Source organism: Dermacentor albipictus, chromosome 9 (assembly GCF_038994185.2).
Source record: "Dermacentor albipictus isolate Rhodes 1998 colony chromosome 9, USDA_Dalb.pri_finalv2, whole genome shotgun sequence".
In the NCBI taxonomy this organism is placed as follows: Eukaryota; Metazoa; Arthropoda; class Arachnida; order Ixodida; family Ixodidae; genus Dermacentor; species Dermacentor albipictus.
The window spans coordinates 75,574,589-75,598,055 of record NC_091829.1 but is presented as its reverse complement, the minus strand read 5'-3'; the positions used below and the strand labels follow the sequence as shown (position 1 = coordinate 75,598,055).

Below are 23,467 nucleotides of genomic sequence, written 5' to 3'. Positions count from 1 at the left end.
AATGTGCAAACTCATTCCGCGCATTTTCGAGAAATATCTGACCGCCATATATAAAATATTTCGCTAATTTTGATCCGCGTGAAAGGTTGCGTTTGCATCCGCCTCAACTAAATCACGCCAGCATCATGAAGGGGTGCTCAGTGTCTCGTTCATTGCTCACCTCGTCTGAATCGCATCTCGTCCTCGACGCCTGCGCGGCGCGCAAAGTAGCAACATGGCGGCGTCCTTGCAGTTGCAGATTTCAGTGCATGAGTGCCATGACGAGCATTTCCTCTAGAGTTACCTTCTGCTACTTACTTTTTTCACCAGGACCAAGCCGCTCCTCGCTGACTGCGTCAGAACGCCAGGCGTGGTGGGCGTGCCTCCAAAGTCTCTGAAAAGTAACAAAATTATTTCCAGTAATGTTCCAGGTCAGAGATAGCGCTAAGACTTGTCGCAGTAATGTTCAGTGCACGCGAAACTAACCACCTCACTAAGGCGAGTGAGGCAAGCCTGCCCAAAGACTACCGCCAAACACTAAAATAATGTGGAGGCTCACAGAAAACGTCGCAACCATCTCTTAGTATGAGTCATAAACTCAACCATGCCATGAGAACTGAGCTGTCTTTCGCTTACTGTACCACAAGTCTCGGTTCTGTGCCGTAAAAGCATAATTGGTTGAAATGCGTCGCAGGCTGTCAAACGAAATTTCTCACCTTGCTGTTGTTCAATAGTGTATTCGCGGCATGTCGAACTGTACAACGAAAACAAGAATACGTCGACATGTTAGCAAACAAGGCTATATCCAAAATATGTGGGTCACCGAAGAGGCGAACTTCACATATGCAGCAGGTCTCACTCGCTTTGGTGGCGATTCTGGAGCTAACGCAGCATGTGACGCGTACGTGGTGCCGCTAACTTGTTGCCAGGTAAAGCATGGAAATAAATCGCAAAGCATTAGTTCATTTATAGGCGAAACGTTTTAGCTTTAGCGAGAAAGAATAAATTGAAAATAAAACGCACTCTAAATTCATTTCACATTCTTTTTTTTTTGCACTGCTCGCGTCAGCTAACGTATGGAATGAACATTAGGCGTGACGTGTTTCCCGTTACAAATTTTTGCCAATTCTCCCCAATTGTTTAATTTTTTTCCCTATGGGTAAACGGGTAAGCAGAGAAAAGTCAATGAATTTTCGCATTGAATCAAGCCGAGACCAAATTGGAAATGTCAATGAAGTCACAGCCTAAAGAAAAGTGCACTCTTGGTACGTTACACAAAAGTTATTTCAGATTTTTTTTTTCGAAGCTCGCGTCAGCTAAAGGATGCGTTTAACACTAGGGACGACGTATTTCCTGTTGCCAGTTCTTGTTGAATTTACTTCTCTATGATGAACCGCGTAAGCCTAGAAGAATGAATAGGTTTTGGTATGTAAGAAGGCGACAGGGTAGTGCGAGCGGTCAATGGAGCCAGCGGCTTAACAAAAGCACACTCTTGGTACGTTACACAAACTGCATAGGTGCCCTGCGATGTCTACATAAGTTTCTCTTCACTTCGCGAACGGAACTGGGTATACAAAAATAGTGATCAAATATAGTTGTCGCAAAACACCCGCAGCCCGTGTCTTTCTATAGAGATCTTCTTTCCTACTATTTAGAACTTCAAGACTTGTCGCTTCGCCAAGTGGAGTATATTTGCCTGTCACTACGTAGCTTGATGGCGCACTAAGGCATGCCATGGTAATGATTTCACCGCTAAACACTTTAGAATAAATCTGCGCGATGTGGCAACCGCAAAGGCGTCCCCAAGTTCCTGCGTCCCATTTCTGTCAGGCTAGCAATATTCAATACATGACACGGAAACTATAGCATTTACACGAGGATGTCCATACGGACTATATGTAAAGCTTATTCCGCCTATTTTTTGAGAATTATTGAATGGCAGTTTACAAAAGAAATTTAGTTAATTTTGGTCTTGCGTTAAAAGAAGCTTTTGCAGGCGCCTGACCTAGATTGCGCCACCATAATGAAGCGAGGCTCCGTATCGCGTTGATTGCGCGTCTCATCTGAATTGCATCTCGTCATCAGCGCATGCGGGGCGGCGAAGAGCAGCCGCATGGCAGCGTCCTTGCAGTTGCAGATTTCATTGCATGGGCGCTAGAGTTGGTTATATTATACAGCTTTAGTATTGCGCACGTTGCGTAAGCGACGGCGTTGCGTACGTGAGATCGCTACGTTCTGCAAAGTGCACATGTGCAGAATGCAACACGAAGGGTACGTGATGCGTACGCGACCGCTGCGTACGCACGCATCCTGATTCCTGCGTGCGGACGTGGGGAGGCTTGCGTGCTGCTCTCGTGGTTCTTATCTGTTCGGGACAGTGCGAGAAAAAAGAGTTTCGGTAAATGGCGGCGTCAAAGGCAACCAGCGGAAGGCTGCACTTTTCAAAGGCCTACAACTTGGCTTTGCTGCCTGAACTCAACGCGCAGAAGCCAATCCCGGATCTTGCACGTTGGGAATGCGAAGCAAAAACAGGAACTTTGTTTTTGAGAAAGTGTTCAGTGTGCGCTGTTTGCGCGAAAGGCTCGACTTCCAGTGGGCGCAGTTCGTCGCAAGTGACCGTGCCAACCCAAGATAGCGAGTACACAGTTTTTATATTTCTCGACACGATTGCTGTATTGCATCCGTATTAAATGTAGACTCTTTTAAAAGCCTAAATAGAGTTCGACGTGGCGTGAACGCGCGCACAGGTTAAGGGCTAAATATAGTCCGACGTAGCGGGAGCGGGCGCACACGTTACATCACGTTAAAAAGAACAGCGTTCGACCGGTCGTTCGACGCCTTGGCGCAGCCAATAACCGGACGCGACCAACGCGCCCTGGCGCGCGTCCGGCGTCGGTTGACGCTCACCCGCGCGCCTGTAACGTCGGAGTATAAACGGGCCTGCCTCTAAATAATGTGGCGAGATCAACAGCGTCTATAGTCCGACCGATGCGGCCACGGCCAACGCGTTCTGACGCGCCCGGGCGTCTAACAACGCTCGCCCGCTTACGTGCGTAGGCAGGTAAAGCGCGGTCATGAGGAGATAAACGCATCGATTAAAAGAAACGTACAAGCACTATCATCATCACTGGCCTATACCCCCATAATAATGCAAGATGGATGACAAAAATGGATTATAAGGCAAATAAGAAGGGTGCACTAAGAGAATTAAGGGGATTGCTCAGGCGAGTCATAGGCAATATAATCTAGATTGATGAGGAAGCGCTTTATGAGGACCACTCAGCGAATTAAGAGGGATAATTATGCGAAGTAGAGTAAGCGAATTAGGGGGATAACAATGCGAATTAGGGGTTGAGTAAGGGAATTAGGAGGGATTTCTAAACGAAGTAGAATAGGCGAATTAAGGGAGTCATGGTGTCCGTCTTTATTGCATCGGCACTTGGGCTTTCACCTTCAGGTGATCATAGGCATAACAGAAAAGACGCCGTGAATTTCGGCACCAGGTAGAACGCAATGCTGGAGTAGCACAGGTTTCGGCAAATACGTACGTAGATGTAGATCAATTGTAACAGGTAGTTAAGGAATGTTTAAATTGAAAAAGAAGTTTAAATAGATGTGTGCAAGAATGCTAGAAAAATATACATTGCCTACCTGCATAAATCAAGCTGCCTAGGTGATGATGTCACCATCGCGTTTCAAGAAAGTGGCAATATTCATCATCAACACCATCAATACTATCGTACCGTGTTTCATCTCTTGATGATAATGATGAACATCAACAAATACGGAAGGGTCCTTTCGATCGGGCGGCCGAACTGGATAGAGGCTCGCCAAAGAATTAGCAGAAAAACAAACACGCACCAGAAAAATCATGCCACATACGCGCTCACAGGCACTACAATGCTAGTGTGCCGTCAGTTTAAGGCGGCTACGGACACTATCGCCAGCTGCTATTGTGGCGATCACATATCAGCCTACCCTGTAAAAAGGGAGAAAAGTAATTTAAATGTTCTCAATTACCCTTTTGTTTTTGATGAAATATTTTAGCAGGGCTGTAACTTGTAACCTCAATCAAAATATTTTCCACAGAAGTGATTTCAAGCGATTGCATTTTTTTCACAGCTCAAGCTCTCATGGGCTCATACCAGTAGCCGTTCCGGTTAGTGAAGGTGTCCGCCTGCGGTGTCCGGTGTCTGTAGCAGCAATCGCTGGGAATTAGAGAAGAAACTCCACTTCCTGCTGGGGTAGAATCCGGGACTGCTGAGCGGGAGTCAGCTACTCTACCAGTGAGCCAAGCCAGCGCTGCCTAAAACGCAGCGGAAAAATGCCCTATAAATGCGGCCTAGCCCGCAAGGAAGGATACAGGCGATATGTAATGCGTGCCTCGTACCGTCGATGTGTGCACATTTTTGATTACTTTATTACACGATGTAGAACGTCGTGTAGCAGATGCGCAGGCAGCGGCGCAAGGCAGTTAAGGAAAGTTTGACGTATACAACAATGCCAGAAAAAACATACATTGTGTACCTGATCAGTGGGCACGGCGGACCGGGCCCTAGCCACAACGATGCTGACCAGGCACTTGCTCTTCGTTGTGTAGGTTGGTCCCTCTGTGATATTTAGCAGAATTTGCAGTGACCATCGTTGCATTGTCGTCCTACCATGCCCCCAACGGTATATTAGCCATGCTTACGGGTGCTTACATGTGGGCAAGTTACTTCTTCGGGGTGATATAGAAACAAATCCTGGACCGACACAAAAGGAACTGTAAGGCCAACTGCTTGAAGGCCAAAAAGCTACCCTTACAGATGTAACTGAAATGAAAGTGCAGTTATGCAGCATAAACAGTGTACTCGCCAGCTTACAACGTACTCTAGAGAACGTGCAAACTAAACTCTCTGATTCTTCTCCAACCCTAGTTCAGGCCGGTCAAGTAGAAAACACGCTGAAATCTTTAGAGAAAGCGAAGGCTTTTCAGAAAAACAAATTGACTAATTCGGAGGACCATAGCAGGTGTTCTAATGTGATAATTTACGGGATAAAGGAGTTACCTGACGAAACCAAATCTCTAATGATGGAAAAGATTTCAAGAAAGTATTTCAAGGCAAGCTGGGTGTGAAATGTGAGTCTATTGTTCGAATACATAGGCTAGGAAAAAACAAAGCAAACCACTGGTCATAATTTACCTTCAGTATTACAGTGAAAAGAAGGCAATTCTTGCAAACTGCAAGGAATTCGAAGGGTCTGACATCTACATTCAGAACGATTATTCCAATTCCACACTAAAAAAGAAAAAAAGGAAATTCCTGCGGGACAGCTGTAAAGAAGACAGGCTGCTTATGAAAGAGATTCATTGATCCACGATAAGCTTAAGATTGGCAACGATACAATTATTGGGTTTAATACCTAAACAGACGCGTACAAATTCCCCAAAGCTCCCTTCTAACTCCCACAACGAACGACCTAAACAATCCCTCAAACTCAAGGGATTGACGCACTCCCCAAGGGTGACATAAGCAGCTCAGACTGATTATTCTTAATGCCCACAGTTTCGAAAATAAAACTGATGCGTTGGAAATTTTATTACTGAAGCATGATCCTCATATTACTGTCTTGACTAAGACTTGGCTACATGATGAATTAAGTGACGATATATTTCCTCCTTCCTATACAGTGCTCCGAAAAGACAGTCGCGCCAGGGGTGGTGGTGTTGAAATCCTGATCAAAAATGGCATTTCTGCCCATCTCTTGGAAGATATCCCTGAGATTGAATATTTGTGCGTCAAGATAAGCTTTTGGGGACACAGCTTTATTGTTTACGCCATATACAGACCTCCGGAAACGACTCCCAAATACTTACAAAAGCTACAGGATGAAATGAACAGGCACAGGAAGAATAGAATTTTTGCGGGTGATTTCAATGCACAAACATCGACTTGGAGCGCCTTAATACTGGAAAAACTTTCAGCAAGCTCACCAACGTTGTCTTCAATATTGTGCTATCTTATACCCTAAAGCAGGAGGTGGTATGCGAGCCGACACGCGTACAGGGCACTTGCAGTTCCAATCTCGACTTGGTATTTCTTGGCCAGGATTTTTCAGACTATTTTGTTTGTATTGAAGAAGGACTTTCCGACCACCACCTGGTCAGCACTAACTCACCAGTTCTACAAATGGTGCAAAATAATTCCACAGTGCTTAGCTACAAATATTATTCTCATGCCGACGATGTGTCCATCGTAGAGCACATGGAAAACTGTCTTGTTGATTTTACCAGTACTGATTCCTGTTCTCTGTGTAATCGCGTCAAAATTATGTGCCAGTACTGCATGAACAAATTCATCCCTAGTAAAAATAAGTTTGCAAACATACACCTTGGACGACACGCCATCTTATTCATATATTACACGCAAGGTAAAAAGGTTAAAAAAAGCATGGGAATCCTGTCAAAATAAAACAGCCGCAGAACTATCTCGAACAGAAGCTGACGGCTTCAAAGAGTTACTATTATAACAACTCTCTGCCTAACTTGATTAAAAATGATCCTAAAACATTCTGTGACCATATGAAGGAAAAGAAAGAAACCGATTTCACAGATAATAATTGAGTGTCACATCAATAACTAATGACGACGACATAGCACAGCATTTTGATGAGTGCTTTCAAAATGTCTTTGCAGTGTCAGATGGTTGCATTACTATGCTTCCAATGAAACAGGCATTTGATGTGGATTCTATTTCTTGCGCTCGAATTGTCAGCATGTTGGTAAACCTGAAAACCAAAGTGTCTTGTGGTCCTGACGACATCCCAAACATCTTTCCGAAACGTTATCCTGAACTTATTGTCAGCTTTCTTGTATGAATTTTTTTCTGCTTCTGTGCTGTCGGCACAAGTGCCCTATGAATGGAGAGTGGCCCGAGTGGTTAAAAGATTTTAAAAAAGGCGATCGATTAAGATTACAAAATTATTGTCCCATTTCTCTGACATCACAATACTGGAAGCTCTTGGAACACATCATGGCAAACTATATAAAAGAATTCTTGGCTAAAAACAATGTGCTCACGGAGTTTCAGCATGCCTTCAGAAAGGGTTATTCGACTGTAACGCAATTGGTACCAGTGATTCATTCGTTTGCTTTTTCTCTAAACAATAATGGCCAAATGGCTGTAATATTTTTTTTAGATTTCAGGGAAGCCTTCGATAAGGCTCCGCAAGACAAATTATTCTTCAAATTTATAATTATTAGCATACCTGAAATTTTCGTAAACTGGATTATTGCTTAAATGAGCAAATGAATTCAGTACGTTAGAAGTGGTGAACATACCTAGGCCACTCTCCCAGTCACATCAAGGGTGCCCCAAGGTAGTGTCTTGGGACTTTTACTGTTTCTACGGTATATAAATGACATTGTTAAAACCATACCTCTAGGTGTGCAAATTATACTTTTTTTCGGTGGTTGTATTTTGTACAGTGATATAACCTGTCAGAATGATCAGACTGTTCTCGAGAAGAATTTAAATAACATATTGAAGTGGTGTAATGAATGGGGTATTTTATTAACGCCGATTAATCCGTATTTCTACGTAATAATCGTAAAAAACCACTAACTTTTTATTATACCCTAGGTTCTTTAGCTCTGCATGAGACTAACAATTACAAATACTTAGGTGTTACTTTGACTTCCACATTGTCGTGCAAAATGCATATTAATGATATTTGTTCCTCTGCTTTCCGCAAACTCTGTTTCCTAAGGCACAAACTGAAAAATGCCCCTCCTAATGTGACATTACTGTTATTTTAAATTTATTAGACCAAAGTTAGAGTATGCATGTATATCATGGCGTCCTCACACTACGTCAAATATCGCGCGTCTCGAAAAAATACAAAGAAAGGCAGTTAGCTTTATATTTCATAACATCGCAAGACTGGACGCTCCCTCTAAAATTATGACAAAACTCCATACCCACTCTTGAATCACGCGGAAAGCTGCTAAGGCTTGAATTCCTTTCCCTTCTTATAAACTACAGGCTTGAAATTAAACCATCGACTTACATAACGCCTGCGATAACACGGCACACAAGACCCAATCATCCGGACTCACAACACACTATTATGCTCGAAGTGACACGTTTAAATGTTCTTTTTTTCCCGGAACGATATCAGACAGGAACGGCAGTTTACAGACACAGTGTGGCTAAAAGTGTATAAATTTGTATTTGCTTGTTCCTAATTTGTTCTCTTTTGTTTGTATGCAGTCTTATTGCCCATCTGCTTGGACCGAAATGTCTGCAGTTTGTATTTTAAAAAAAAATCAATCAACCTGGGCATTGACTATTTCACAGCGACGTTGAAAAGCGGATGCCAATAAATCATCATCATAATAATTACCACAATTAGCGTTGTGTCGTGGTACTTGCCTTCCGTCGCGAGATGCAGGCCGCATAGTGTCTATGCGTACACCCTTTGCATTGCAATGCAATGCAACTACATTGCATTGCATTGCAGTTGGATATTATTACTCCAGGTGGCACGCCACGTAGCACTTGCTTAGGTAGCGGTACAAGGTAGATAGTTAACGCTTGAGGAACAAAAGGAAATGATTCAGAGTATAGATATTGATGTAATCAAAAACAAGTATGATATGCCTGATTAAGTCAAGCAGGCTAGCTGACTGTCGCTGTCCCGTTTCATAGGGAATGTCATTATTTTCATCATCATCATTAGCATCGTGTCATGCCATTTCACACGCGATGTGACGTGCGCGAAGCGTAGCGTCGATTTGCGCAAAGTTTGCATTGAGGTTTCACTATATTCCACCAGGTATCCCGCCGTGTAACCATTGCATCTGCATGTATCTGGTACTGGTTAAGTGAAGCAGGCTAGGTAGCTATTTGTCACCACACTGTTTTGAAGGGGATGCTAATAAACCACCATTATTATCATGATCAACATCAGAAACGTACCGTGCCACAGGTGAAGGGATGTGACATGTGCGCTACGTAGTTTGGATACCTCTGTTTACCCTTCGTGACCGGTTATGGCGCCTCCTCGCAAGGTACGAACCACTGCCGAAGCTGATCGCAGGGCTACGCGCACGGCTGCAACCCAGCAACACCAGCAGAGCACTGTGCACAGGGCAGCACAAGCCGCCGCGCAAGCCGCAGCCGACGCTGGACGGACAGTTCGGATCGTTTAGTTGAAAGCTACGCAAAGAGCGAATCGTGACTTTTGCTGCGGAGAGGGACTGTTTATGGAGCCACCACACTAAAATAAAAAACGCACTCTCTGTATGCTAGACAAACTCAAAGTTGCACTGGCAAATCTACATAAGTTTCTCTACAGGTCCCAAAGGTTTCTGGGCCAATGCACACGGCGATCAAACATTGTTTAAGTAAAATATCCGCAACCCGCGTCTTTATACGGAGATCTGCTTTTCTGCTTACGAACAGAGCTATAGCTTTCTCGTTTTGCTTGATCGAGTAACTGTGCCTGTTCACTACTGAGCTTCATAGGGCAGTCAGGCATGATAACGTATTGATTCTACCGCTAAACACAGAGTAAATTTGCGCAATGGGAGGCAACCGTAAAGGCGCCACAAGATTGCTGCCTCCAATTTTTGTCAGTCTAGCAAATTCAGTATATCATGCCAAAACCAGCATTTCCATGAGCACGTCCCCTATTGATAATGTGTAAAGCTCATTCCGCGTATTTAGGAGAAACATCGGATGGCAATTTATAAAAAATTTCGCTAATTTTGATCCTGCGTTAATGGATGTTGTTGCAGGCGCCCGAATTAGACCGTGCCAACAATACATTTACAATATTTGTACAAAATTTCATGTGTAGTTTTCCCATTTTGAATAAACTTCAACTTCAACAACTTGAACCATGATGAAGGGAGGCTCCGTGTCGTGTTGATTGCCCGTCTCACCTGAATCGCACCCCGTCATCCGAGCATGCGCGGCGGTGCAAAGTAGCAACATGGAGGCGTCCTTGCAGTTGGAGATTTCCTTGCACGGGTGCTACGGCGAGCGTTCCATCTGGAGATGGTTACATTAACATTATAGTTGAACAATACGGACTTCTATTAATGGGATACCAGCCACGGTAGCTTACTGTTTAAGGCGTTTCGCTGCTGTGCTCAAGGTCGTCCATTCAGTCGTGGCCACAGAGGCCAAATTTGTATGGAAGCGAAATGCAAAAGAAAAAAAGATGACAAGAGACGACAAAGAAAGAAAACGCTCGGGTACTTGAATTTAGGTGTACGCTAAACAACCCCCAATTGAAGAAGTCATTACGAGTCCTTCATTGTAGCGTTCCTCATGAGAAAAACCGGCTTTCTGTGCGTGAAACCTAACACTGCATTTTCTAGCATGATGAGCAAGCAAAGTTTCAAATGCGTCAGTTTCAGACATTCTAAAAATTGCGTGCACAAGTGCTGTTATCCCACCCTGTTATCCAGCCTGTTACCCCACTTCACCTTACCATGGCAGAGAAAGGGGTTAGGAGGCTTCGGGCTCGGGTCACCCTTACAGCGGCTGAGGTCTGAAAGTGAACTGTTCGCATTTACCACTTCTTGCTACGCGCCATACTCCGTACTCGCAGTGGTGGATAGGCCACCTAATCTGTACAAGTCCGTGCTTACAATTGGAACGCTCGCGTCACTACTGGAAGCCTGCTTCCGCTACAATGCCGCAACCAGCTATGCCTGCTAGATACGTAATGACATATTTCTCAATACCCGACTTCAAATAATACCGAACACAGAGCTCACAGCACAGATATAACACAGATATACACATCAAGAATGATGTTATCGTGGCAAGTCCTCATCGCAATAAAAAAAAACTGCGGGGCTCATTTGCAAATTCAAGCCGTTTTGGCGCGGTGCAGCCGCTCGAAATTTTGTATACACAGTAAGCACTACGATATCTCGGCTTCTCGCTTGTCGATTTGCTATGCCCCAGCCTGGTGAGGCACCCCGTAAGACAATTCTCCAAAAATGTTGGAGTACTGATCCTCTAAAAAATTACATAAGTGTAGTAAAAGTGCTCCATAAACTCTGTCGCATTTTCTATGGCGCGGATTATCCGATCTTCTAAATTCAATGAGTAAGTTTCGATTTTTGTGGTCCACGGGGAATGAAATATACGAACAAATCGCCTGAACGCACAGTGATCTTTGCATACGTAAGCTTGTTCAGCACTGATTATGTTGCTGCTCAATTAGGGCGAGCGTTTGAACGTTTTTCAAGTGTGGAATTTTTAGATGTGTATGTATTCTTTAGTACTGTCGTAAACCTGAGTGGTATGTCTGGCAATTCACCTTTCTAAATAAATATAGCAAATATCAGATTCCACATTTGGTGCTCCAAAGGTGTCTACGAGGAGTTCGCTTTTTTTAGCAACCCTTTCATGTTAACGGCTGTGTATTTTCCGATATGAGCTGAGGTATAAAGAATCGCAATAAAAAAGTTGCAGTTTCTCCCGAAAGGTGGTTCGTCGTTTCCGATAACTAATTAGTAGGCAGCTATACTAAAGTAAGAAAGTCTTGTCGGCGGTATTAACTTCCAAACAATAGCTCACTAACTCAATTAAGAAGCATGGCTTCAGCGCGCCCAAGCAAAGGAAATATGTACGCATCACACTAGATAAGCGCAGACACCATTACCAAAAGGCTCATGCAAGCAAGCGCTGCAGCAGCAGCGAGCCACGTGACCTTCCTGCGGTCTGTTCATTCAATGAAAGAGCGGCCAGAAGATGACTTGCACAAACGTATGAGCCGTTTGCAGATCCCTCTCAGGATACGGCGTGCGTGAACGAGCCCGGTGTTGCAAAGCACGCACTTGTTGGCGGAGTCGAAGGCGCCCCCTTCCGCGCTGCCTCCCCGCTTCTCTACATATATGGCACGCAAGATTGAATCACGATTGTCAGTTCCCCTTGTGACCGGTCACGAAATGCGCGGTTGTTGCCGGAGCACAACTTCCTCCCCCTCTCTCCATCCTTTTCCCCCACACAGCCTTTCGCGGAAGACGGCGTGTTTGCTCTCCACATTATTCCGTCGCGAGCGCCAGATTGAGCTACAATCCTTGACTTCATTTGCGTGCTTTCACTCGCACATACAGCATACGACGCGCGGCGACTGTGTTATCGTCCTTGGACTTCATACGGAACAACACGGCAACGGCGACGGCAAAACTGCGCCTGGTGTGGGCACATAATTGGTGTCGCAATGAGATGCGCCAAAATGATAAATGCTCCATTTGCAGGTCTCGGCGTGCTTAAGCGTTGAACCTGCACGAGGTCCAATCGCAGGCCTGCCGCAGGAATGTTAGACGCACGGGAGCGCTCAGATCCGCATCTCAACAAGCAGAAGCCCGTCCGGGCGTACCACCGGCTTCGAAATGACAAAATGAATCCATTTACAGCCAAGTCAGACGCACCTAACTGCTTCCCCTCCAATCTGTCTGGCCTGATTTCGGTGCGCGAAGACATTAGGGCATCCGGTACTTGAGTTCTCCAGGTCGATACGAGTGTAGCCCACGGCCGTGCTTCTGCTGCACCTCGTATTGCACGTTTCAAAAGCGTAATTATCCGAATTTCTTTTTTTCGCATAGCCGCCAACTAATTTTGAGTAACTGTCACTTCTCGCGTATTTGCCGCATTTGCCAGTACAGGATTTAGAGAGATAGAAAGAGAGCATCAAGAGCAACGGCAGGGAGGTCGACCAGACGAGCGTCCGGTTTTCTACCCTACACTGGATTTAAGAGAAAGGGTGAAGAAAGATTTATTAACCTATTTACTGTACCCAAAGGTATAGAATACATTAGCGAGGGGAGGGCCTATCACCAGATATATAAGCAAAAATTCAAATTAATGAACGAGAACACAATGAGCAAAGAAACATGTCAAAAAATAGGTTCTTCGAGCCAGTTAAATGGTGTCTCTAGACGTAGAAAGGAAAAAAAGGAACAAAAGAATGTGTAAACTGAACACATAATAGCACAATAAGAACGGTATTCAGAATATGCTGGCGAGTGACCCGCGGAAATGATCAGTGTCTTTAATGATGACTGACGAAGCAAGAAGGTGGTTGGAGTTGTGGCATGCTTTAGGAACCAAGGCCTGGGAATAACTGACAGTGTAATGACGCGGCATGCTAACTTGAGCATGTGGATTTGACGCGGTGAAATGGAGGGAGCCGGTCTCATGCGATGGGCGTTGAATACGTCATGACTGCGATACGTTCTATTAAAGAGAAACAGGCGCGACATTTTTCGTCTATTTGCGAGTAAGGGAAGGTTTAGACTGGATTTCATGCAGTTGCGCTGGCAACGCGATGATAGACATAATCAACCAAGTTGAGCGATTCGGCACCGCTTCAAGTTTATTGCTAAGTGCAAAGTGACCGGGCTTCCCGACTGATGAAGCGTATTCCAGGTTGAGGCCAACACAAATTATAAGTTTGAGGACTGCAGGAGCTAGAAAAAAAGTTTCATTATAGAGAAGCTTTTGTATTTAACAAAGCATCAGCAAGCATACCACTGTCTATGGACGTGTCCCCTCTTGTTTAATTTGTTTCTCCATTATTCAGAACCTTTCGTATTTAACAAAGCGTCTGGAAGTGGGGCACCGTCTATGGAGCCAGCTACCTAACGAAAAGCGCGCTCTTGATACTTTTCGCAAACCCCATAGTTGCCCAGGATTCTCTACATAAGTTTCTCTTCATTTCCAGAACGGAAGTGCGCTTATGTAATTGGTGATTAAATATTATTAACGTAAAATATCCGCTGACAATGTCTTTATAAGTACACCTTCTTTGTTAATAAAAAATGCTAGGCTTCACCTTTCGCTAGATGAAGAATATTTGCGCGTCCACTGCGTAGCTTGATAGCGCACCAAGGCAAAAAATTATTATGCTTTTACCGCTAAACACATTAGAAAAAATCTACCCGAAGTGGCAACCATAAAGGCACCGCCACGTTCCTGCCTCCCATTTCTGCCATGCTCACAATAAATGATGCGAAAACTAGCATTACACCGTCCATAGGGACAGTGTGTAAACGTCCGTCAGCGTATCGTGGAGAAATATGGCATCGCCATTTATAAAACACTTCGGTAATTATTAGCGTGCCTTAAAGGATGTCTTTGCCGCCACCTTAACTAGATAGCGCCTCCATAATCAAGGGAGCCTCCGCATCGCTTAGATTGCGCGTCTCGTCTGAATGGCATCTCGTCGTCGGCGCAAGGCGGTGGCGCAAAGTAGCAACATGGCGGCGTCCTGGCAGTTGCACGTCTCAATGTATGAGTGCTAGATTTGCTTATGTTGCATCGATAGATGAACGTTGGGGCCTGTTTTATGTGTGACGCCAGTGGTGGCAGCTTAGTGTGTAAGGATCTTCACTGCTGAGCGCAAGGTCGTACATTAGACAGTTTTAGCTGAGCGTTTGCTTGCGCTCCGCTCCACACACTTTTCACGTGCACTGGTGGCTGCATAGAATGCATTGATTTCCCTTATCTAACAAGCGCGTCTCCCAGAGACGTCACTGACGTGCTCTAAGCCTGGCGGTAAAACGATTACGAAAGCAACTACACGCTCCCTGACGCACCGCTAAATCAGGTTCCTAGCGGAACGCGGTCAGCGTCCCACGTTCCGCTGCCGCTATGTGTGCTGTGCGCACGCGCGTCAGAGTTCCCGGTAGTGTTTTGCTGAGCGGCTGCGTGCCAATTGTTGTGAAAGGCCGGTCTGAGCGGAGCGGACCGTAAACGCTCTGCTAAAACTCTCTATTAAATCGCGGCCATGGCGGCCGAGTGTCCACGGGAAAAAGAAACAGAAATACGCGCGTGTGCTTGGATTCAGGGGCACGTTGAAGAATTCGAAATTGATAAACTCACTTCGAGTCCCTCAGTGTAGCGTGCCTCATGAACAAAGCGGGCTTGTGGTGCGTAAAATCCAACATTTAAATTTCTAGCGTTATGAGCAAGCAAAGTTTCAAAAGTGTCAGTCTTAGCCACTGTATATATTTCGTGGGCAAGTGCTCTTATCCCACCCTGTGTCTGCTTCCGCCCCCTTCACCTTACTAGGGCGGAGGAAGTTTTGCTTAGAAGGCTTCGGGCCAGGGTGGCCCTTACACCAGCTGCGGCCTCTAAGTTGAAGTGGTCGTATTTACCAGTGGGTGCTACGTGTCCAGACTACTCAGTGCCCGTGACGGATAGGCAGATGCCGCGTACCACCTAATACGCACAGGTCCAGGCTCACAATTGGAACTCTCGCGTCTCCTATTGCAACGTTGCCTCCGCTACATGCAATGTCGCCTCCAGCTTTGACCGCGGGGCACACGGCAATAGATTCCCGAAAACACAGCTTCAATTAGTACACAACACAGGCCTCACAGCACAGGTATAATAGAGGTATACACATCAAGAATTAAAGCTTCAGGGCAAGTTGTGATCACAACAAAAACTCCTAAAAACGAAGTATTCAAACACGTTATACGGTGTTTATCAACCACGTCTGCGAGTGACTTGGGAAATTTCGACGTCACGCCGAGTTTGCATGTGGCGAAAATGGGGATCATAAGAAGTTTAATGCATGGCGAAAATTTCAAATTCCCAGCTGTGATTAAATTTACAAAGAAACCTGGTGCCACACGTTTTCCCTGTTTTTCAATTTTATGCAGAGTTTGTGCCATTACCGAGATTCATTGTTGAACTAAACAAGACACTTGATCATATTGCTTGAAAAGAAGAGGCATGCCGTGGGTAATGCGTAGACGACACCAAAAGCGTCAGATTTAACCACAGCTTCTGCAGTAAATTACGTATTCAAGCAGGGCGGGAGCGTTTTAAACGTGTTTCATGTAAGGGGGCGCTGCTGAATTTAGCACGCTTTCCAGGGACCACGATTATTGCCCTAAAGATTATATTGCCTTCGAGGCCAGGCACTCATGAAGTCTGGCCAGCCTGAGCTGACAAGCGAAGTGTATACCACTCGCGCTAACGATAGTGTCTGCTCAGTATCGCAAAGTTACATGCCGCGCAAAGTACCTAAATTTTAAACCAAACGCCGTTTGCAGTTCTCCGGGGGGCGCCTGCTACCGAGGGAGTCCATGTTTACATCACGCAAGTGCGCCTACGTACATGGCAGCCCTGTGAAGTCACTCATAGTGACACGTGACTATAAAAATTATTCAAGCCGCATCATTTATTCGTTTACTATGTTGTTTCAATGGATGACTTAGAGTGAAGATGAATAATGAAACACGAAAGCCGAATGTCCTCGTGTTTTTCTTTTACTTCGTGCCGTATATGTACTTCCATTTCGTCTCCTTGTTCCCACGTCACGCATTTGCGCGCGCAGAAAGCCAAACTATGTCGTTTTCACTTGCGTATACCAGCGCCGCGCTCATGCTCTTTCATTCTCACACGCCTACCTGATTGGTCGCGATTACGGCGCTGATCAGGTGTTCTTGTGCATGCAGAGCGCGGGAAATCACTTGCTGCGCAAAACAAGACAGACAAAAGAGCTCGCCCGCGATACCGTCACCGGAACTTTACCACTCAGCAAAAATACGACAGAGCAAATAGAAGGCAGGACCGGTGACGTATCCGTCAGGCGATCCCACGGCCGTGGCATGGGAGAGCGAAGGGAGGGAATTTCGCTTGCTGAGCCTAGAGAGGAAAAATGGAGAGAGCGTCTATTTCGGTGGTTACGCTCGTCTGCTGCAATCACGGATTAGCGCCATTCCAAATATTTCTATCTCTGCTATTAATGATCAGATTTAAAGAAGTGTTGCCGCAGAATGCTCCTTAGATGGCACGTAACCACATCCAAAGGATAATCAAAATATCATTGCGGCTCTGTGAGGGTTCTCCTAAAAAGGGCGCTTGCCATAGCACTTGTGCAATCGAATTTATGTGCGCATGCCTGTGTAACAGTTTTCGTATTAAAGAAGGTAACAGCTTCGTCCAAATGGCGAAGTACTTAATTGTAATAGTGAAGTGCTAGACAACTACGCGTCGTAAGGTTGATAGTTTTATGGGCTACATAGCTCAAAGTAAGCATTTTCTTGCTAAAAAAATAGCAAGCACGATCTCATGTCCACCTAGTCAAACATGAGCCACGTTTTCATGATGAAGTACTGTCCGCATCAAGAATGCAACTCTTGGAGCAGCCTCTCACTTCAGGGCATCTGCGACAAGTGAGTTTACGCGATCTCTGACACTTAGCGACGCTGGAAGACAACGCACGTGAAGCGACCCGCCATCTCGGCTCCCTCAACTATGCACCCGCCACAGGTTACCTCCAAGGTACCGCACGCAACCAGGGAATGTGCTCGACCAGCCGAAGAACCGTGCGCAGCCACTGGCGCCCACCTTCCCACCCCGACCCAGGTGTGCCATACTTGGCCACCATACATACATACATACATACATACATACATGCATACATACATACATACATACATACATACATACATACATACATACATACATACATACATACATACATACATACATACATACATACATACATACATACATACATACATACATACATACATACATACATACATACATACATACATACATACATACATACATACATACATACATACATACATACATACGTACATACATACATACATACATACATCGTAGTACGTGTACATACGCACTGCACAAGTATCCGGAAGAATTTAACTTTGTTGTCTTTTTGTTGAGCAATGTCCATAACTTGTACAATCTCGAGGGCCGAAATTGAAGGGCAACTTCTTGAAATTCATCAAAGGGTTTGGATGCGGGCTTACAATCGGTAAGCCCTACACTTAGTTCAACTCAAGGACACATTTTGTATTTATCTATTTTTTATTTTTTTTTATTTATTTATTTATACATACATGTGTGGAATCAGCTAGGTAGCGCGAGAGATGAGCAAGATTGTACTGAGTGATGTAAAAAAAGAGAGCGAAAGGTATTTTCCCCTTTTTTTTCACTTTTTGCTTTTATTCCTTTCTTATTTTGGTTTGGCATTAGTGATGACTGTTGCCTAGACCAAGGAAATATTTTTGGGTGGTCCTGGGCACTAGCAGCCCCTCCTCCCTCCCCCTGTGTACATAAAGCCCTGTTTTCCATGAATAAAATTCAGTTGAAGTCCGCCGTTCGTGTTGCCTTTCTGTTCTCGTCCGTGTTCAATTGTGCGCTGGAACAATGTTTCATAATGCTAATCACAACCAACTAGCCCAGCTGTCTATACTTAGCGATATCCTTTCAGATGCTTTTTTTCCGGTGCTTGCGTGAGCTAACGCATAGGTTTACGACTAGCGATTACGGGTTTCGTCTAGCCAGTTCTTGTTTAATTTCTTTCTGTATGATTTACACAAAATTCCTTTCAGATGCTTTTTTTTCGGTGCTTGTGCGAGCTAACGCATAGGTTTACGACGTAGTTGACCTGCGGAAACCCGCAAGGCGCAGATAAGTAACGAATATAGGGAAAATCAGACATCCACCCTCCGTCACTTGCCTTTGCTTCGTGTTGTCGACCAATTCGACTTCGCTCTGCCATCTGCTAGCCGCCTGGTTAGCTCAGATGCTAGAGCGGCTGCCCCGGAAAGGCGGTGGTCCAGGGTTCGAGCCCCGGACCAGGACGAATTTTTCTTCAACTCTGAGGCTTTCCTTTCGAGGAACCCGTATGGGTTTCCTTTGTAGCAATTGTTACGGAGGGCTGGATGTCTGATTTTCCCTTTATTCAGGGTTACGACTAGCGGTTACGGGTTTCGCCTAGCCAGTTCTTGTTGAATTTCTTTCTCTATGATTTACACAAAATTCCTTTCAGATGCTGTTTTTCCGGTGCTTGCGTGAGCTAACGCATAGGTTTACGACTAGCGATTACGGGTTTCGTCTTGCCAATTGTTCAATTTCTTTCTCTGTGATTACACAGAGGAAGCTTTAGTATGTAAAGCCGTGGCAGTTGCAGTAGAACTGTCGATGGAGCCAGCATCCAAACGAAAAGCGCACTCTTGGTACGTTACACAAACTCCATGGGTGCACTGGGATCTCCACACAAGTTTCTTCTTCAGTTCTCAAAATGAGCTGGGCTTATGCGAACAATGATCAAAAAGTACTTACGTAAAACATCCACAGCTCGCGTCGTTATATGGAGACCTCTTTTCTTTTATTGAAAAATGCTAAACTTTTTGTTTTGCATTACGGAGTATATTTGCCCGTCCACTAGCTTAATGACGCAATAAGGCATGACATCGTAATAATTTCACCGCTAAACACATTAGAGTAAATCTGCGTGAAGTGGCAACAGGGAAATTTGCCGCCCAGTTGCTACTTCCCATTTCTGTCAAGCTCACAATATTATAAGCATGATGTGAAAACTAGCATATACACGAGCACGTCCATACGGCCAATGTGTAGAACTCCTTCTGCATATTTTGGAGAAATATTGGATGACCATTTATGAATCATTTCGCTTATTTTTATCGTGCCTTAAGTTTTGCGTTTGCAGGCCTCTGAGCTAAATCACGCCATCATAATTAAGATGCGCTCAGCATAGCCTTGATTGCGCGTCTTGCCTGAATCGCATCTCGTTGTTGGCGCATGCGCGGCGGTGCAATGTATTCACATGGCGGCGTCCGTGCAGTTGTAGATTTGAATGCATGGGCAAGGTCGATCCAGATAGGTTGCGAAGCTCCGAGCGAAAGCAGTTCAGTAAAAATTGTCACCGACATCAGCAAGGGTGGTTATGGGTGCAGCGACGGGAAAAGATGAAACATTGGAAAAGATTGGAAAAGATAAAAGCGTTTTTTAATTCAAGCGAGACACAGTTACATTCAGTAACAAAGAATAAAATTCTTTGTCAATTTTACACATTCGTGAGGAGCTAAGGAAATAGAATTTTATTTAGTTTTACTATTACTAAAAGATACATTTCTTTTCAGCGCCCATCGTTACAGGGGTGTTGACGCCACGATCGCCCTTAGTGCAATGTACCTCTTGAAGCGTGTAGAAAGGCGCGCTCGTAAAGTTCACCTCTTCAAATACCCCCCCCCCCCCCTCACACGTTGTGCTTTCTTGCTTGTCGAAGGTTGTCTGAATGTGGTGACGCGGGGTAACTTCATCACCTAAAGCAGTCCACACAAGCACTCATGAGCACTCCAACCTAAAGCTTTCGTCGGCCTCCAAAGAAATTATGTTCTCTACACGTGTTCGATTTCGACAACCGTACGGTTGGCATTTTCCTGCATCGCTTTCCGCGCTGAATGCTCGATACGCCCATCAAGTCGAATGGCGGAGAATTCGCATATATAGCTGCAAAGGCAGGCGAACAAAACAAGTTTCGCGCCTTCCAAAACAAAATGGCGTCACTTCGGTTTTTAACGGATATGACGTCACACTATTTTTTCTTCTGCCGAAATTGTCCCCTTCAAATACAAATGGGGCGATCAACCGCCATGTTTTGAACGTCTGGACTGCTAAGGAAGCTTCGCTACCAGGTATACTTATCTTGGCATGGGCGCAGGTGGCATGGGCGCAGGAGTTGTTTTTGTTAACCCGATAGGTGAGCGTTGGAGCCAGTTTTGTGTGTGATACAAGCCGCGGTCGCTTCGAGAGCCAAGCTTCTCACTGCTGAGCTCAAGGTCGTACATTCATTAGCGGCCACGGCGATCGAATTTCGACGGGGGCGAAATGGAAAAAAAAGACGAAAAAAGAAAAAGAAACAAAAAGACGAGTGTGTACCTAGATTTGGGTGCACCTTAAAGAATCCGAAATTGGTAAAGTCGCTCCGAGTCCCTCATTATGGCGTGCCTCATAATCAAGGCGGGCTTTCGGCGCGTAAAACCGAACAGTACAACTTCTAGCGTTATGAGCGATCAAAGATTCAAAAGCGTTAGTTCCAGCCACTACATATATTGCGTGGGAAAATGCTCTTATCCCACACTCTGCTTCTTAACCCACTTTCTGCTCCATCCCCTTTCACTTTACTAGGGCGGAGGAAGTTGTGGTTAAAAGGCTTCGGACCGGGGCGGCCCTTACGCCAGCTGTGATCTCAAAGTGGAAGTGGTTGCATTTACCATGGGGAGCTACATGAACAGACTGCTCAGTCCCAGTGACGGATAGACAGATGCGTACCACGTAATATGTAGAAGTGCAGGCTTACAATCGTAATGCTCGCGTATGCTACTGCAAGGTGGCCTCCGCTACAGTGACACAACCAGCTACGACCACTGGGTGCGCCATAACAGATTCCACAAAACGCACTGCTTCAATTAGTACACCACCCAGGCCTTACTATACACATATATTAAAGACATACACATCAAGAATTAAGGCTTCAGGGCAATCCGTTTTCGAAATAAAAAAGCATATAAAAAGGAAGTGCTCCAACACGTTACACGGTGTTTTATCAACCATGTTTCCGAGTGCTTTGGGAAATTTCGACGTCCCGCCGAGTTTGCATGTGGCGAAAATGGGGCTCATTTGATGTTTCCTGCAAGGCGAAAATTTTCAGTTTGTAGCTGTGGTTACATTTGTAAAGAAAACTGGTCACACAGATAGTCCGTCATTTTAACTTTTACGCATGGTTTGTACCATTACCGAAATTCATCGTTGATCTAAACAAGGTACTTGATTATATTGCTTGAAAAAAAGAAGCATGCCGCGGGTAATGCCGAGAAGAAATCAAAAGCGTCAGATTGAACCACAGCTTTTGTATTAAATTACGTATTCGATCAGCGCGGGAGCATTTTAAATGTGTTTCATGAAGGGGGCTGCAGAATTTAGCAGGCTTTCCTCGGACAACTACTACAACCCCCGATATTATATTGTCTTCAAAGACTGGCCCCTCACCAGGTCTCACCATTTTGAGCTAAGAAACGCACTGCATACCAGGCGCGCTAACGTACGTGTCTTCTAAGTATTACTTTCGTATGCGTCGCGCTAAGAGCTTAAATGTTAAACGAAACGCCATTTGCCGTTCTCCTCGCGGACGCCGCCCTCCCAGCGGGAGAGTCGACGTATATCGCGCAAGGGTGCCTACGTACATGGCAGTGCTGTGACGTCGCTCGTAGTGACACGTGACTTCAAATATTATTCAAGTCGAAATCATTTATTTGTTTACTACGTTGCTTCAATAGATGACTTGGAGTTAAGAGAAATAATGAAGCACACAAGTGGAATGTGCGCATGTTTTTATTCCACTTTGTGCCATGTGGGAAGAGATGTGCTTCCGTTTCGTCTGCTTGTTCCAACGTAACGCCGTTGCGCGCGCAGACAACGATTCTGTGTCGTTTTCTAGCACATTCCAGCGCCGCGATCACGCTCCTTCGTTATCTCACGGCTGCCGTGAGATCTAATAAATCGCAATTACTACCGATGCGTGGATGTCTGATTTTCTTTTTGTTAATTACTTCTCTCCACCTTGCGGGTTTCTGCAGAACTATTACGTCATGAAATAATTTCTAAAAATATCTGCGCTGCTCGCAACCCTGCTCACAGCCGCTGCATTTCTTGGGAGTGAAATGCGAAAACACCCTTTGTACTTAGGTTTAGGTGCATGTTAAAAAACACCTGGTGGTCCACATTTCGGGTGTCCCCCAGTAGGGCGAGCCTCATATTCGGAACATGCATTCGGAACTTAAAACGCCATATTTATTTATCTGAACCCAACTGTTTCAATGATTTGGCTGATCTGCATGTCGAAAGGAACGTCTCTAGCGAATTTCACAGACATCCACAGTACTCCAAATATCGCAGGAGTTAAACTCTATGCTCAATAAGTTAAGCACAGAAATATCAATGGCGTTCAGTATCACCCGCCGTAGTTCCTATTCTGTTGGGTTGCTCAGCACGAGGTCGCGGGATCGAATACCGGCCATGACGGCCGCATTTCAACGGGGGCGAAATGCGAAAACACGCGTGTACTTAGATTTAGGTACAGGTTAAAAAACCCGAGCTGGTCCCAATTTCCGGAATACCCTACTACAGCGTGCCTCATAATCAGATAGGGGTTTTGGCCCGTAAGATCGCATACTATAATCTTGGTGATGTCCAGTATTCAACGAAAGTTAGACGTAGTACAATGTCAGTGGAGCCAGTACTGTAGGAAAAACGCACTATATTATGGCGAAACGGTTAAGGCCAGAAGAAGGAATGAAGAATAGCATTGAAGGAAAAGGAAAGACCCGATATACAGTCTAACAAAAAGCGCGCTGATTTTCTAGCTAAATGGTTAAGCCCAGAAGAACGCATGAATTTATGTATTTAAGGAACTTTGCGAGTATTATCCATCGTCAATGGGTCCACAGTGTAACGAAAAGTGCGCTCCTTGTACGCCAAAAATACTCCATGGGTGCCCTGGTATCTCTGCAAATTTTTTGTTCGTTCCCGAAGGATACAGGGTGTAAACAATTTCTAATCAAGTATTAATTACGTGAAATATCCGGAGCTTGCGTCTTTATATCGAGATCTTCCTTAACGCT

The 23,467-nt window shown here is 45.0% G+C and overlaps 1 long non-coding RNA gene across 1 annotated transcript in view; it reads right to left on the bottom strand.

The window, feature by feature from the left end:
• Positions 1 to 297: 297 nt before the first annotated feature.
• Positions 298 to 23,467, bottom strand: part of LOC139049841 (uncharacterized) — a 73,474-nt gene continuing 50,304 nt past the window's right edge. Inside the window, exon 3 of the long non-coding RNA XR_011508605.1 lies at positions 298 to 373. This is a non-coding gene — a long non-coding RNA (uncharacterized lncRNA). The remainder of the gene's footprint in view (positions 374 to 23,467) is intronic.